A 19,227-nucleotide genomic window follows, 5' to 3' on the forward strand; every position below is an offset into this window, starting at 1 on the left:
AATCACTGTATTCAGATTATCTGTAATGACTATTAAATAGATACAGTCTTTGGCGTAAGACTATTAACTTTTTTCAGAATCTTTATTGATAAGTACAAGAATTTGCATTTAAATTAGTTTTTTAGCAGATTCTAACATTAAAATTTAAGAACCAATGCTGTAACTCATAAACAATATTGTATGTGCTTAGTCACTCAATAGTGTCTGACTCTTTGTGACCCCATGGACTATGGCCCACCAGGCTCCTCTGTCAATGGGATTCTTCAGGCAAGAATACTGAAGTGGATACCCATTCCCTTCTCTAGGGGATCTACCTGGACTACGGGTCAAATCTGAGTGTCCTGCATTACAGGCGGATTCTTTACCATCTGAGCTACCACAGAAGTGCAGCCCATTAAAAACATTACTAAAAAGGCAAAAAGAAAAAGAAAGTCTTTACAACAAGAAATGTTATAGTATGGAAAAACTCAAATGAGACAAGAAAAATAAGAAAGAACCACTGCTGATGCTACGAAGAAAAAATAGTTTTGGGGTGGGTGAGTAGAATTGACAAGGAGGGCCATCTGCAGTTTTCATTGATGAGATAAAATGCATGAAACATAGTCAATAATTGCTGAAATGTTGATCTTCAGTTCAGTTCAGTTCAGTTCAGTCGCTCAGTCATGTCCGACTCTTTGCGACCCCATGAATCACAGCACGCCAGGCCTCCCTGTTTCACCAACTCCCGGAGTTCACGCAGACTCACGTCCATCGAGTCAGTGATGCCATCCAGCCATCTCATCCTCTCTTGTCCCCTTCTTCTCCGGCCTCCAATCCCTCCCAGCATCAGAGTCTTTTCCAATGAGTCAACTCTTCGCATGAGGTGGCCAAAGTACTGGAGTTTCAGCTTTAGCATCATTCCTCCCAAAGTCCCAGGGCTGATCTAACTATGGTCAAACCCCAGAAGGCTACAGATTTTTTTTTTTTTAACTAGCATTCTAATTCAGTTCCTTGAAATATAATTTTCTCTCCAAGTGAAGTGATTTCACCTATCTAAGGAAAGCATTAAAGATGTAAAGTATATAAAAATTTCAAGTGGTCCTAGCCCATTGAATGGAGTGAAGAGAGAAAAAATAATTTTAGTTGGGAATGTTGGTAACTCTTGGTAATACTAATCTCACTTATATTGTTCAGTAATTCTTGATCTGGGAAGAACTATTTGAAAATTAATATTCTAAAACATAGTTAAATTCAGTCTATAAACATGTGTTAAGATTCTGTGTTTTGTTATATTATAAAAATATATGAATTTGCATGTGTCTGTCAGAAATAGTTATTTATATAATACCATAAGGAAGGACTTCCCAGGTGGCTCAGCAATAAGAATCCGGCTGTCAACACAGCAGACACTGGTTTGATCCCTAGGTCAGGAAGGTCACCTGGGGAAGGAAATGGCAACCCACTCCCATATCCTTGCCTGGGAAATTCCAGGGACAGATGAGCCTGGTGGGCTACAGTCCATGGGATCACAAAAGGGTCGGACTTGAATTTGCGACTAAACAACAAAAACAGCAAAACATACCATAAATCCTTTTGGTGTTAGTAGATTGGACTGGATTCTTGATCATAAAACCAAAATTTTATTCTAATTGAAGCATCCCTGAGTTCAGGTTTTTAAAACTATGTAAAAATCCACAGATTAAAGAACATCAGGCCATATTTTTTTCACTTTCTTACTAAAAGGTAGTCTAAAATCCTGATGTTCCAGACCTGGCTGATCTAAAGGTTTATTTTTCTTAGGCTCAAGGCCAATCTTAGCAGTTTCTTCTCCTTTTGCCAGTAGCACCACATCAATTTGATAAGAACTGTAAGAGTAGTTACAAAGGGGCATATGCCCAGTGACAGCTGTAAAGACAATCAAAAGAGGAACTGGAGATTCACCTTCAACTCAGAGAATGGCTGACCTAATCTTCCCAGTGCAGGCCTTTCTAAAATAAGGATTTGTTCCAAGAAAAACTAGGCATAATCCTTTTTTTAACAGTACATCCATTCAGGACCAAGAGAAAAAAAAGAAAGAGTACACATCAACAAGAATTCATTATCACATGTAAAGTCTAACCCAACAAGAATTCATTATCACATGTAAAGTCTAACCCATGGCATATTGACCCAATTAATAGCCTTGAATGTCATCTACTCCCAGAAGTATTTTATTTTTGTCTTGTGTGTTATTTATTTGTGTGTATGTTAGGGAGGAGGAGTTGTGGGCTCCCTTAAAAGCAAATAACACACGAAGCTCCACCTCATAGATCACATAACTTAATTTTTTACTAAAGCAAAAGATAGACTGTAAATAGCATTTTATAGATTTAAAAAGCTATGGCATAGGCAGATAAACTTGTTTACGTTTTATAACAGTGACCTTACAATAAGTTGTCCTCACAGACTGGGAAATCAATAGTTTTAACCAGGTATTCAACTTTCAAGTATTCATTTTGTTTTATATTTTATCATTACAATTATATTGAAACACTAAATGGGTACTGACAAAAAAAAAAATTGCTCAAATAAAAAGGTACAGCTCAATGAGCTTTCAGGAACTGAACCACAATCAACATCAAGAAACAGAACCACTTAGAAGCAACCACCCTCATGCCTCCTCTTCATCAAATACCTTTTCCCAAAAATAACCACTATCTGGATTCACAGCACCATGGATCAGTTCTGCCTGCTTTTGAAAGCATGTAAATGAGATGATACAATTTTAATTTATGTCTGGTTACTTTTTCTCACTAGGGCTTCCTTACTGGCTCAGATAGTAAAGAATCTCTCTGCAGTACAGGAGACCAGGTTCAATTCCTGGGTCAAGAATATCCCCTGGGGAAGGGAATGGCAACACACTCCAGCATTCTTGCTTGGAAAATTCCATGGACAGAGGCTTCTGGTGGGCTACAGTCCATAGGGTCACAAAGAGTTAGACACGACTGAGGGACCAACCATTTCACTTTCACTTTTTATCAAATTCTATTTTAAAAATAGAGCCCTGATGTTGCTTGTTAAGTTCAGTTCAGTCACTCAGTCGTGTCCGACTCTTTGCGACCCCATGAATCGCAGCACACCAGGCCTCCCTGTCCATCACCATCTCCCGGAGTTCACTCAGACTCACGTCCATCAAGTTAGTGATGCCATCCAGCCATCTTATCTTTGTTGTCCCCTTCTCCTGCCTTCATTCTTTCCCAGCATCAACGTCTTTTCCAAAGAGTCAGTTCTTCGCATCAGAGAGCCAAAATGTCAGAGGTTTAACTTCAGCATCAGTCCTTTCAATTAATATTCAGGACCTTTAGGAGTGACTGGTTGGGTCTCCTTGCAGTCCAAGGGACTCTCAAGAGTCTTGTCCAACACCACAGTTCAAAGCATCAATTCTTTAGTGCTCAGTTTTCTTTATAGTCCAACTCCCACATCCATAAACGAATACTGGAAAAGCCATAGCTTTGACTATGAACTCCAAAATTACAACTCACTGCTGAACAACCATTGACAGGAGAATGTTGGATCCCACTGAAAAAGATACCCCAATGTCCAAGGGCAAATGAGAAGCCCCAGCAAGATCGGAGGAGGGGTGTAATCACATTTAGAATAAAATCCCATACCTGCCAGAGATACATGGAGGTCTCAAACAAAACCTTGTGTGCACCAGAACCCACCTCCCACAGAGACTGAGTGAGACCTTCCTTTGAGTGTTTGAGTGTTTCCTGCAGAGGTACAGGTCAGCAGTGGCCTGCCTCAGGGCAGGGGCTTTGGCTGCAGCAGACCTGGGTCACACATCATGTGGCATAAGCCCTCTTGAAGGAGGTCGCCATTAACCCCACCATAGAGCCACTGAGTAGGCAACCCACAAACTGCAGAACAATTATACAAAATAAATTATTGCACAATTAAGGAAGTTTTAGGACCCACAACAGATTTCCCAACTTGGGGATTTAGCAAAGGGACTGCGAACACCAGGGAATTTGACTTCGGAGGCCAGTGGGGTTTGATTATAGAACTTACACAGGACTGGGGAAACAGACTTTTGGAGGGCACAAACAAAACCTTGTGCACGCCAGGACCCAGGAGAAAGGAGCAGTGACCCTACAAGAGACTGACCCAGACTTGCCTGTCAGTGTACAGGAGTCTCTGGTGGAGGTGCGGGTCGGGGGTTGGCCTGCTGCAAGGTTGGGGCCACTGAGTGCAGCAGTGTGTGCATGGGACCTTTTGAAGGAGATCACCATTATCTTCATTGAGAGTGAAAGTAAAGTTGCTCAGTTATGTCTGACTCTGCAATTCCATGAACTGTAGCCAGGCTCCTCCATCCATGGAATTTTCCAGGCAAGAGTACTGGAATGGTTTGCCATTTCCTTCTCCAGGGCATCTTCCTGACCCAGGGATCGGACCTGGGTCCCCCAAATGGCAGGCTTTACCATCTGAGCCACCAGCGAAGCCCATTATCTTCATTACCTCCTTCCTTCTGTAGCGTCCTTGAAGGCCACCCAGATGGGGTAACACAAGATGGTAGAACCTCCAGAAGCCTAGGGTCCTGTGTCGTGAAGTGAATCCCACTGACAGTAAGCATGTAAAATGAGTATAGAATTCACTTCAAGTAGTGGATGTAACAAGAGCAAAAGAACTGATAAATATGGCAGTGATTTAGCAGTCAGCTTGTAAATGGTAAGAAACTGATATGCATATGCTTAGTCTCTCATTTGTGTCTGACTTTTCCAACCCATGGACTGTAGCTTGCCAGGGTCTTCTATCCATGGGATTTCCTAGGCAAGAATACTAGAAGGGATTGCCATTCCCTTCTGCAGGAGATCTTCTTGGCCCAGGGATCAAACCTGGGTCTCCTGCATTGAAAGCAGATTCTTTACCATTTGAGCCACTAGAGAAGTTGACAAGAACCTGATATGGGAAGTAAGAAATAAATCCACATACATTATATGAGGACACCTTATTTGGTTACCTTGCTGCCCACTTATCTTGACATGGCAATCAAAATCCCAATGAACTAGTAACTATATGGAAAGATCTTAAGAAAAAAAAATGAGGTTAATAGTGTATATTGGTTATTACAATAGTGTATATTGGTTAATACATAGAGGATATACTTGGCAAGATGTTATAAAACAACATTGAGCTCATAAAGAATGGGCTAGTCCATTAGAATAAGTGAAATAGGAAGAGAGAATCCAGAATCTGTGTGAATTGTGAACACTGATTGCTTTTAGCAAGAGATGAAATTAAGGAAGCTGTTGAAAAAGATTGATTTAATGTGAATGGCCCATACAATGCAGTATTAGTTTACGGGAAAAAGTGAGCACCCATTTTTGAAATAAATAGTTTGATAAATATCTGACATTGGCTGTCTTGTTACAAAGGTGCCATGAAATCAATTAGGGAAACAGAGTAGATGGTAAGATCCTCACATTTCATATTCCTATCAGCCCTTACATTTTCAATTTACAGTTGTACAGTCAGACATATCCTTTCAAATTCTCCCAAAATGTTGCAATTTTTAGAGATCAAATTTTACAAGAACATTTCTCACACCTACATTAACATTCTGTCATTAAGATCTGGCAGCACACTAAGATGTCCCCTAAGATTTTCCTCCTTCTGGTGTATGTGCCCTGCATAATCCTCTGTGAAGATGAAAATGTCATTCCATGAATAGGTTATGTTATATTGCACTGCTGCTGCTGCTGCTGCTGCTGCTAAATTGCTTCAGTCATCTCCAACTCTGTGCGACCCCAGAGACGGCAGCCTACCAGGCTCCCCCATCCCTGGGATTCTCCAAGCAAGAACTCTGGAGTGGGTTTCCATTTCCTTCTCCAATGTATGAAAGTGAAAAGTGAAAGTGAAGTTGCTCAGTCATGTCCGACTCCTAGCGATCCCATGGACTGCAGCGTATGAGGCTCCTCTGTCCATGGGATTTTCCAGGCAAGAGTATTGGAGTGGATTCCCATTGCCTTCTCCAGTAGAGCTGATCTTAAGATGACTGTCCATTGGGTGTCATCACATTAGTTCTTTAAAAGGTGTTTTCTCTTACTAGTAGAAAAAATGGACATCTGAGAGATAAATCCCAGCTGACCTGGAAGAAAGCAAAAACCCACGCTGTGAACTGCCCATGGAAGTGGGATGCCCTTTAAAATCTTACCATGATCCTAGCACACAGTTAGTAGGAAAGGGATGACTTTGGTCCCACAATGGCAAAGAAATTAAGCTTCAACCATCTAAATGAAAGTGGATGAGTTATTTTTTTTCCTAATAAACTTTTACAGGACTAAACTAGAATAGAATTGAAACAGAATGTTAAATTTATCCATGGTCAGAATGTCCCTATGTTTTATGTGACATCCAAAAAATGTCTGAATATGAATGGCACATTAATGGATGTCATCTAGTAACGAAGGGGATGATGCTTTTTAGTAAAGCTGAGAGTCTCCCAATCTTCATAAACCCTAGATATATATTGGGTTTGTGGATTTTTCTTTCAAAGATAGATATTCTGCCATAGTGCAGGATAAACATATTCTAAGTAGAGAACACTAATTTGGACACTAATTACTTTGAAAAAAGAGAAAAATATATTATTTTAAAAATAGAATGTGCAGAAAACCATCATAAGTTAATTTACACATGTGCTAAAATGCATGTATAAATTTTGAATATACATGCAAACACTTAAGTTGAATTTAAGAGGGAGCTTTCTGTGATGGTACAATAGAATGAATAAGTATTTGGTAAAATGGAATAATGCTGTTACATTATCCCAGAAATCGTGATGATAAATACATACATATGAATTTTTATGAGATTGTGTATATTTTACCTATACAAAGACACTACAAATTTATTGAATAAATGGCTTATTTTGAATAAAAGTCTTGCCAGTAATTAGGAGCAATGAAAGGCACTCTTTTAATGATATACATATAGATAGATAAAAGTCTTTAATTTTTATTTTACGTGAAATTAGAGTAACAAAGCAGATGAGGCTTTTTTTTTTGTTTTGAAGAACTGCTAATAGCATAGTTTCTAGGTGCACAGAGAACAAAACACTTGATAGTTATTTTTAAAGACTATTTGTCATCTACGAGGATTATTTTAAAAAGACAGGAGACATAATAAATTACAATACTCAGTTTGTCTATTGATTATATGCTTGATTTAAGATAGACATTTTTGTGGTAAAAATCTCTTAAATAAATGTTCATTTAGTTGTGTCAGTTTTATTCATGTGACATTCAGACTCATCAGAAGCAAAATAAAGTTACATTGTGGGCACTGGAAGCTTCCATTCAAAACTGAGTTATATATGAACAACCTTAATCACATTCACTTTTGACTTGAAGGAAATCTAAAAAGACAAACAAGAGTATCTTTCCAAGAGAATGAATCCAATATTCAAGTATCAGCATTTGTTTAACAACTCTAGTCCAGATTAGGACTGGTTTTTGTGTGTACAGAAGCTTGTGCATATATATAAACATATATATAATTTATAACTCACATATATAGTGTAGTTAACTATAATGATTTGTACAGATTTAGCCAGAATTTACTATCAGAATAAAAAACCACCTCTGCAGGGCAGCATCTTCATTCCAGGAAAGAGTTTAGGATCACATTTTGCTATTGGCACCAGGATATGTCCACACTGACTTATCTATGCATTGTTCTGCTAAAGGTAGACATGCCTTCAGGCAGCTCTTGCTGAGCTGTCTGGATACTCAGTGTCCTCTGTTCTTTGATCCATGCATTCTGCACTCTTCATGTCTAAATCCCAAGGATAATATGATCATCCGACTTCCTGACATGCTGACACTTCTCTCTAGGTAGCAAAATGAGCTAATGCATTTATGGAAAAATAAACAGACAAATGAAATTGGTGTGTCTATTAATTTCTCCACGCCTTCAGTACAATCTTGGGCATGAGCCTTGCTTGTGGCAGTGGGGCATTTGTCAATGTGACCCAGGCAGATGCTTGAGAAACACATTCACTTGAGGATTAGTCTCATCTTGCTGTTCTTTGCAAAGCACACAAACATCAAGAGATTTAATACAACCAAGTCTGCTTAAGAAAGACACATGACCTGATGTTGGCTGACATGTGAATGAGGTCTCAAAAGCTAACAGCCAGCCAACCACTAAATCTGAAAGACATCATACAGCATGCCGTAGTTCCAAGGTATAATGGTGAGCACTCTGGACCCTGAATCCAGAGATCTGAGTTCAAGTCTCAGGGGGACTATGCCCAGTGTCTTTGGGCTTTCCAGGTGGCTCAGATAGTAAAGAAACTGCCTGCAATGCAGCAGACCCAGGTTCGATCCCTGGGTTGGGAAGATCCTCTGGAAAAGGGAATGGCTACCCACTCTAGTATTCTTGCCTGGAGAATTCTATGGACAGAGCAGCCTGGTGGGTTATAGTCCATAGGGTTGCAAAGAGTCAGACACGAGTAGGCAACAAACATTTGAACATTCTTTGGCATTGCCCTTCTTTGGGAATGGAATGAAAACTGACTTTTTTCTAGTCCTGTGGCCAATGTTGAGTGCAGCACTTTAATAGCATCATCTTTTTAGGGTTTTGAATAGCTCAGCTGAAATTCCATCCTAAGTATATAGTGTTTACTATTTCTGTAGTCCTTTATGTTTTATTTTAAAGATACTTGGTGAAGCATATTGGGAAACAGAAATGGTTAAAAGACAACTTTTAATTATACCTGACAGAAATTTCTGAGTTACAAACAAAATATGCTCAAATTATTATTTACAAAAGTAGTTTCTGGCTATCAACCAAGAATTTGCTTTTTTAAAATTATTGTCAAATTATTAATTAATAGATAAAAACCTAAAGCCAAGAAACTACAGAAACTTCAATGGTATGATCAAATTAAAACCAATAATAAAACAAGTATTATTATTTGGAACTACCCAGTGTTTTATTCATGACATTTTAAGCATCAATTCAGGAAATTAAGGATAATGTGAGGAAAAATAATAAATAAGGGAAAATTGGGCCAACTCTTCCTCAATTTTTGATGAGAAAATTTGAAAAGTTAACTTTTTTAAATCTAGTGTTTAACTATAAATTGGGTGAAAAGAAGAGAAAGAGGAAGAAAGGTTTGGAATAAAAAGGGGAGGACAGTGTGAGCAGTAGAGAAGTTATAGAAAGCCACAACAAAGATAAAGAGAGAAGATTTTTTTTTTTTTTTTTCATTAACTGTCTAAAGAACTTGGGTATAACTCTAGGTGTCACTTACTGTAAAAGGATGAAGTGCAAGTAAATGACAAAATACTCTGGGAGGTTTCAAGAAACAGAACAATTACAAACACAGTAACTGAAACGAGCAAGACCTGGGTTTAAATCCTGCCTTTACTTTCCAGATGGAACTATTAAGTAGAAATTATGAAAGCTTTATTAGCATAACTTATTTTGTGTAAAGTTTTGATCTCTAAATTCCATCCAGCATAGTAATTATAACTTGTTATTTTTGTCATTTACATCAGAGGTAAGCCACTGGTAAAGTATCTGCCTGCCAACGCAGGAGACGCAGGTTCGATCCCTGGGTCAGGAAAATCCCTTGGTGAAGGACAAAGCAGCCCACTCCTGTATTCTTGCCTTAGAAATTCCATGGACAGAGGAGCCTGGTGGTTTACAGTCCATGGGGCTGCAAAAGAGTTGCACACAGCATAACGACTAAACAACAGCAAGTCAGGGATCTGTAACTTAAGAGGGCTGCATTCAATTTCAGAAGTTTAAGAAGGGTTAAAAACATTAAATTCAGAGGATTTCATCAGTTTTGATTGGAAAGATGAGAAAAATTTATGGTGAATATGGCACAACTAATAATGAGGCTTTAACACTATATACAGCGTCTCAGTTGGTCAACATTTTAGTCAGAGTTGAGTCTTAGGAAATTTTTTCTGACAAGAGGGAATGGGATGAATAGAAATAGGAAGAAGATGGAAGAAAGAGGAACTATTAAACAGCATTATCAATGTTAAGTCCTTAGTGAGATTCTACTTCGGATATTTGAAAAAAATCTGAGCTCAACCAAAAGTCATTTTGGAGAAGGAAATGGCAACCTACTCCAGTATTTTTCCCATGGAGAGAGAAGCCTGTCAGGCTACAGTCCATGGGGTTGCAGAGTCGGACATGATTGAGCAACTAACACACATAAATCATTTAAATAAATTCATAGTTAATCACTCCAATTGAAAATCTAGTGATGAATGAGCTGGAGTCCCCTAACTAAGGATTCATCATTACATAAGTATCAGTTCATCGTCACTAAATATTGCTAGACTCTGGGAATACAAAGGAAGAGATCAATTTAGTAAATCTCTCTCCTCAACTTCCTCTTTTCAAAAAACAATTGGATTTAGGAAGACATTGTTTAAATTGGCAGATGGCACAAACCCAGAGAAAATAACTAATATAGTAAATATGACAAGTCGATAAATTTTTTCAAAAACCTGAAATTTAGTAAAAACATATAGTTTTAAAAATTGTACAGTTATTGGGTGGAACAGTCCATATAAAGTACAATTTAAAGGCTCACCATTATGATCTGATTGCAAAAACAATAACAAAGAAATTTAAGCCTAATGACTGTAGAGAAAAATTTTTTCTGTGCTTTGCACAAAAAACTGGATGCAAAACACAGGCAAGCAGTACATTTGGTTCTTTTTAGAGAGAGAGAGAAATAGATTAATGATGATAACACCGTTAAAAGGTAAACATTTTTCACACAATTCTAATGTATCTGCTCTTTGTCTGATTTTCAGATTTTAATTGAACTGTCCCACATAGTACTCATAAGCACTATTTAACAGGAATATTGTTAAGCTGGATTTCTTACAAGTGATAGCAGTAAGGATAGAGAGGAAAGAAACCTTGTCATAGGAGTTCTAAAGGAGAAGATTCTTATTAGACTGGGTGAAATTTCAGACAAATATGATATTTCAGATATTTAAAGTGCTTCCTTTGCAAATAGAATTTAGATATTTTACCTGTGGCTCTGATGAGTAGAGATTTTGCAAAGCAGATTTGTGTAGTGTCATAAAAGCTTTGCAATAATTAGAACTGCTACCCTGTAATAGCTTCAGAAGGTTACCTCCAGGGTGAGAATGGTAGGATACTTATCACTGAGTTGTTAAACAGACAATGAAGAAAAACTTTAGTGAATGTCAAAGTATGGAGAATTAGCTAGTGCAGATAATCTTTGGTTTTCATTCCTTTCCAGTAAATGCATGGTTCTATAAAAATAAAACACTTTTGAAATCAATACAATGGATCAAAATTAACATTATTTTGTCATATTTTACAATTGTGTATTTTGCTAAATATGTAGAGCTCATCTTTTGAGTGTACATATGAAAGGATTTCAGCCTTTTAAAAAATTCTGGAAAAACTTTTCTCAGGTGTTAATTTGAGATATCCAGATATTCATCTCTGCCTTTAGTGTGTCTCAATCATTTTTAACATTTGAAAGTATGATCTTTATTAGATTGGCTATGGAAGTCAAGCAAATAAATTAGCATTACCTAGAGAACAAAAGGGGAAAAAACCCGGACTCAGGTTAAAGTCAGAGTCAGGGCAAGACTGAAATATCTTTCTCTTTCTGGCCCAGTAGGCATGGAGATCACAGTTGACTATTTCCAGACAAGGTGAAGTTTCTCATCTGTGGAAACAGCGCTTACCTGCAGTCTGTCAACAACAGCCAAGTGAAGAAAAAGGCAGGATCCTAACCTCTCTCCCTGAATCAGGAGAGACCTGAAGAAGCACACCTGCTCATCTAAACTTATCTTCTTGAACACTGGCCATGGTCCACACGGAACAGAAAGTTTTGTTTTTATGCTGCTGCTGTATATATATTGATAAATCACACATAAGCTTTATTTGTGTGTTTATGTGTGTTTAAACTTGGCCTGTGTGTTTTCACATGTACGTAACCTGACAACTTATTGATTCTTCGATTAACATTTTGTTTTAAGATCAATAATATTAAAATATGTGGTATGGTTATGTTCTATTCTTTAGCTGCCATATAGCATTCTACTTTAAAATGTCCTATAATTTAACAAAAAACCTCGAATAGCCAAAGCAATCTTGAGGAAGAAGAATGGAACTGGAGGAATAAACTTGCCTGACTTCAGGCTCTACTACAAAGCCACAGTCATCAAGACAGTATGGTACTGGCACAAAGACAGACATATAGATCAATGGAACAAAATAGAAAGCCCAGAGATAAATCCACACACATATGGACACCTTATCTTTGACAAAGGAGGCAAGAATATACAATGGAATAAAGACAATCTCTTTAACAAGTGGTGCTGGGAAAACTGGTCAACCACTTGTAAAAGAATCAAACTAGATCACTTTCTAACACCACACACAAAAATAAACTCAAAATGGATTAAAGATCTAAATGTAAGACCAGAAACTATAAAACTCCTAGAGGAGAATATAGGCAAAACACTCTCAGACATAAATCACAGCAGGATCCTCTATGATCCACCTCCCAGAATACTGGAAATAAAAGCAAAAATAAACAAATGGGATCTAACTAAAATTAAAAGCTTCTGCACAACAAAGGAAACTATAAGTAAGGTGAAAAGACAGCCTTCTGAATGGGAGAAAATAATAGCAAATGAAGCAACTGACAAACAACTAATCTCAAAAATATACAAGCAACTTATGCAGCTCAATTCCAGAGAAATAAACGACCCAATCAAAAATTGGGCCAAAGAACTAGACATTTCTCCAAAGAAGACATACAGATGGCTAACAAACACATGAAAAGATGCTCAACATCACTCATTATTAGAGAAATCCAAATCAAAACCACAATGAGGTACCACTTCACACCAGTCAGAATGGCTGCGATCCAAAAATCTGCAAGCAATAAATGCTGGAGAGGGTGTGGAGAAAAGGGAACCCTCCTACACTGTTGGTGGGAATGCAAACTAGTACAGCCACTATGGAGAACAGTGTGGAGATTCCTTAAAAAATTGAAAATAGAACTACCTTATGACCCAGCAGTCCCACTGCTGGGCATACACACCGAGGAAACCAGAATTGAAAGAGACACATGTACCCCAATGTTCATCGCAGCACTGTTTATAATAGCCAGGACATGGAAACAACCTAGATGTCCATCAGCAGATGAATGGATAAGAAAGCGGTGGTACATATACACAATGCAGTATTACTCAGCCGTTAAAAAGAATTCATTTGAATCAGTTCTGATGAAATGGATGAAACTGGAGCCGATTATACAGAGTGAAGTAAGCCAGAAAGAAAAACACCAATACAGTATACTAACACATATATATGGAATTTAGAAAGACGGCAATGACGACCCTGTATGCAAGAGAGCAAAAAAGACACAGATGTGTATAACGGACTTTTGGACTCAGAGGGAGAGGGAGAGGGTGGGATGATTTGGGAGAATGGCATTGTAACATGTATACTATCATGTAAGAATCGAATCGCCAGTCTATGTCCGACGCAGGATACAGCATGCTTGGGGCTGGTGCACGGTGATGACCCAGAGAGAAGTTATGGGGAGGGAGGTGGGAGGGGGGTTCATGTTTGGGAACACATGTACACCCGTGGTGGATTCATGTCAATGTATGGCAAAACCAATACAGTATTGTAAAGTAAAATAAAGTAAAAATAAAAATTTTAAAAAAAGGTCCTACAATTTAATGATCTTGTCCCATATTGGTGGATAAGTCATGTTTTTCCAAATTTTACCGCTATAAACAGTATCACACATATCCCAATATGTGTGTGCAAGAGATTCCTTAGACAATATGGCTAGAAGCAAAATTGCTGGTAAACAGAAGTATTTTCAAGATTACTAAATATTGCTAATTCACTCTATAAGCTTCACAGTAGTTAGACTTCCTCAAATACCTGATATTCGATAGGAAATCTGGTTTATTGTTCAAACTAGTATTGATAAAAATACTTAGATTGTTGTTGATTTAACAGATAAATTTAAAATTTGCTATTGAGTATAATGTTCTATTTAGTATTTTTTAAAGTTTTTAAAATCTAAGTAGTCTACAATATGCTTAGTTGCTCAGTCACGTATGACTCTTTGTGACCCCATGGACTGCAGCACGCCAGGCCCCTCTGTCCATTGGGATTTTCCAGGCAAGAATACTGGAGTGGTTTGCCATGCCTTCATCCAGGGGGTCTTCCCAACCCAGGGATCAAACCCAGGTCTCCTGCATTGCAGGCAAATTCTTTACCATCTGAGCCATATGGGAAGCCTACAATAGTTTGTGATAATTTCATTTTATTTTAATATTGTTGATTCTTACCAAAAATTAGCATCAGAATTCATTGACATTCTTCAGTATCTAATTTGATAATCATAGCAAATTAGAGCTTTAGTAGTTTTAGTGTTTAATTTATAACATACAATGCTGAAATAGCTTCATTCTTCAATTAAATGCTGCCTAGTAATTCTCTATTTTTATTTGTCATATATAACAGAATATGAGTCGTTTGCAATTTATTTACAAATATTGCAACTCTTTGATTAATGACAGATTTATTTTTTATTTTCTTCTGTTACCTCCAACCAGTTTCAAGATTTTACTAGCATTACAAAATGATTTTATTTGTTTATTCTTTATCTAATATTTGCATTTGTGATAACTATTCTATTTATGCTCTTTTGGTCACTGATTTCTCTTTTTCCTTCTTCATTAATATCCACTAAGCTATTCATTGATGTTTCTTTTTTCCCTCTTATTTCATAGGATTTTGTTGTTTTCCAAGTTCATAGACTCCAGTTTGTCTTATTTCTCAGATGCCAACTCTTAATATACATCTGGTTACCATAACCCCATAGTCTTCTAGTGTCCTCTTATATTGAGTTGATTCTTAATTTGTATAATGTGGAGGTTTCAGTTATTTAAATTGCAGCAACAATGTATGTTTTAAAATGTTATGGTATACCCAATATAATAGTGGGATTACATTAGGGGGGTTAGGTCATGTAGGCTTGAGTTGGGGTTCAGTCAGACCAGCCCAATTCACCATATCTATACTTCTATGAATCAAAATTAAACACATAAATGCATATGTATATATATATATATATATATATACTCACACGTACACACATATCTATGTGATCTTTATATTTTTTATTGCTATTTAATGACTCTCTTTCATAGACAGTAAGATGAATGTATCTAGGAATCATGGCAACACAAAATCCAAACTACATACACTGTTGAATGTGTATGGCCCAGCTATGTCAATGTCTGTTACACTTCAACAATCAACATTTTCTATTTGATTACAAGTGACAAAATGACTGAACAGGAAATAAAAATGAATAGTACAGTATTCTTTAAAACACGTATGGTAATCTGGGGAAAATTCAAAAAAGTTCCATTCAGAAACACAAACACATGAGCCTACCAGGGTCTTCTGTCCATGGGGATTCTCCAGGCAAGCATGCTGGAGTGGGTTGCCATTCCCTCCTCCTGGGGATCTTCCCAATCCAGGAGTCAAACTGGGGTCTCAGCACTGTGAGCAGTTTCTTTACCAGTTGAGCTCCTAGGGAAGCCCCTAAGTAAATGTCTAGGATTTATTAACCTGGATAAAATAAACACTACGTATGTGGGCATGTGTACTCAGTAACTTTAGTTGTGTCCACCTCTTTGTGACCCTATGGACTGTAGCCCACAAGTCTCCTCTGTCCATGGAATTTCTCAGGCAAGAATACTGTATTGGATTGCCAGGACCTCCTCCAGGGGATCTTCCCAACACAGGAGTTGAACCCATGTCTCCTGCAACACAGGCAGATTCTTTACTGGTGAGCCACTTCAGAAGCCCGAATGAACACTACAAGTAACATGTATTTAAGTAAATGTTCTAGTTGTCAGAGATAAATAACTGGGCTTAATGTACAAATGAAATAATTTGAAAAATTTCTTTTTCTGTCAAAAATAATTTCAACAATATCTCCAAAATATATTGTTAAAATTCTAGTCATTGAATTTTGTATACAAATGATGTCATGAGTAGTGTACAACTCCGCATAAGGTGAAATATGAACCAAATAACCTCTTACATGTATCTTTATATTTAGTAAACAATTTATTTTCAGACTTACATACCAAATGGGGCTTCCCTGGTGGCTCTGCTGGTAAAGAATTCCCCTGCATAGCAGGCAGATTCTTTGCTGTCTGAGCCACCAGGGAAGCCCAGCTGCACAATATAACAATTTGAATTTCCTAAACAGAGAATTCCTCTCCTTTAATGTAGCATTGACCTTTGCGGGTGTATCTTGCTCTTTCTTCTCATCACATTGTAGGAGCTGAGGTTTGGAGAGTTGGCACAAGAAAGTGTTGGTGTTCTGCAACTTTTCTTGCTCCGAGTAATAAATACCTTGTCTCTGACACAGTTTTTCATGCCTTTCTCCAGTATATATGTGAAACTATAGCAGGCTAACTTGTTAGCTTGCAAATAGGATAAAACCTTCATATCTATTAGTTGTTAACAAACACTAAATAAGATGGAGTTAATTTGTTTATAAATACAATCACATAACCAGATACAAATTCATATATGAATGCACACATAAAGCTGTGTTTTTCTTTTCTCGTGTGTTTCAGAGTGTACTCAAGGAAATAAAATAATTGATGAATATACTTCCTTAGAAAATGTCTATGCCATGTCTCAAGGCAAAATGCTAGTGAAAAATCTTGAACTGAATTGTTATATAGTGACTTTGAATACACTGCTGTGATAATGATTGTCTTTTAACATAACATGATCCTTAGAAATTTTTATAACCCATTATTTAGTTTGTTTGACATCTAGACACCTCAAATAGGGCTAAAGCAAAGCATTTTAAACATTTAGGTACATATTCTATGCCTTTAAAAATATGTTTTAGATACAGGTTTCTTTGATCTTATAATAAAATTCCTTAGTTACAAAATCACAGACTGAATGGTCAGAGAGTAATGGAAAGTAATAGAATCTACTTACATAGTCTCTAATATATGTACAAGAAAATAGCAGAGCACAAATAAATGGGGCACATCTAAGCTAATAGCCTGAAGAATTCATTTAAGGGAGTGTTTCCACCCCAGTGGTTGAAACCATAGAAAACCAAGTCAAATAGCTCTGAACTTTTCAGAAGCAATGGAGGGAAAAGTGTAAAGTTCAAATGAGACTATGTTTGATATTAGCTCTGAATAATTAATTATAAAACATTTTTCTCTCCTTATGTTTTAAAAATTGCTACACCGTAGAAACAATCACAATCATCACAATATTTATGAAGGCTACTGAGAATAACTTTACATGTTATAGGGTTATTTGAGAAATCACACTTGATTCAATTTTCATCAGATTTCTTATCATGGAGTATTTGGCGAACTGGAAAATGTTTATCTTTCACTTGTTTGATTCAAATAATACTTTATTCAACTAAATTTTTCAGGACTACTAGTTCTAAGTTAAAATAAGAATAAACAGTATTCTCTGTAAGTAAGAAATATTTTCAGTTTTTCCTAATCTTTCCTGTTTATCAAAGTGAAATCATGGCGGTCTGAATATATCATAGATGCTTTAAAATGTAATTTTCTTTTCCTGTAATTAAGCAAAAGAAAAACAACTCTTCTTCCCAAATACAGTGGAATACAACTTTAATTTAAAGTCCTTAATTTGTCAATTTCATTTGAAAATCAGTATGTATATCTGTAACCATATGTGTCTCTAAATGCAAATATAATATATACCTCAATCTAAATTGTGCTGTTCATTATTAGAAAATGCATTTATATTTCAACATGAGTAAATTATAGTGTAATAATTTAAGAATAAGTTAGATGTGAAATAAAATGATGACCTCACTGTGTAGATACTTTATAAAAACCGATTTATTAAATTTCTAGGACTGACTTAAAGAAGTACAGGTTTCCCCAATATCCAAAAGTAGGACAGTCGTATGATATCTTTCTTAAGTTGAAATGGCATACAGGAAATAGAAGAAACAACTACCTTTGGTCATATCTTACTAACTGATGCACAAAATAAAAGGAGATAAAGCACAAATGCTCACAGACACACTTCAAAGCCATGTCAGTTTGAAATTATGATGCTGGGTGTAGTTTCCAGGTCAGGAGATTGGCAGTGTCACTCTTTGCTGCTTGACACTTGTTGCTCAGGATGCATCTTGCCTCAGTCACTGCTGGCTACAAAACCGATGCTGAGCATTGTTTTCGCTTTTCACCTTTATTTGTGAAAATTCTCTTCAAATCCTTTTTTAGTTAGTGAAAACAGGTACTAATGCAGGTCTTTTGTAAAAGTGAAGTAAAGTGAACACTTGAAAAGAGGAGGATGACTGTATCTCAAGCTGGGCTGCTTAAACAACAGATATTTGTTGTTTTGGAATGTAAGTTAAAAGTTCAAAATCAAGATGTACTTTCTGAGGGAAGAATCTGACCCACACCTTTCTTCTTGGTTCATAGAAAGCTAAATTCTTATGTTTCTTTTTATCATCTTCATCATGAGAATGGCTCTGTGTCCAAATTTTCCCTCTTAATAGAGACACCAGTCATATTGGATTAATATCCACTATAATGACCTCGTTTTAACTTATCTCTATAAGGATTCTATCTTCCAGGAGATTACATTCTGAAGTATTGGGGGCTGGGTCTCCAACATATACATTTTGGAGGAACACTTGTAACAACTCATAGCATCAACTCATAACAATCATTTTGTACCATGTAAATCTGGAAAGTCAAGGATAGTATATAGATTTATTACAAGCTATTTTAAATTATTATTGAAGTAAATTATATGATTTTTACATGGGGCAAACTGATACTTTAAAATAGTGATTTATTATAATTTTTAACACCATATGACTCAACCATATTTTGAGATTTTAACATGATAAACTATGAGAGTATTCCTTATTCTTTATTTTATTGTTTCTAATTTAAAAATCATTTCAAAGCCCAGGACCAGATGGCTTCACTAGTGAATTATATCAAACATATAAAGAATAATCATACCAGTGCTTCTCAAATGCTTCCAAAAACTTGAAAAGGGAAGAACATTCCATAAAGCCAGAATTGCCATGATTAAAAAAAAAAAAGCCAGAAAAACACACTGTAAGAAATTAAAACTACAGACATTTATCCCCAGTGAACA

The sequence above is a fragment of the Budorcas taxicolor genome, chromosome 12 (genome assembly GCF_023091745.1).
Source record: "Budorcas taxicolor isolate Tak-1 chromosome 12, Takin1.1, whole genome shotgun sequence".
In the NCBI taxonomy this organism is placed as follows: domain Eukaryota; kingdom Metazoa; phylum Chordata; class Mammalia; order Artiodactyla; family Bovidae; genus Budorcas; species Budorcas taxicolor.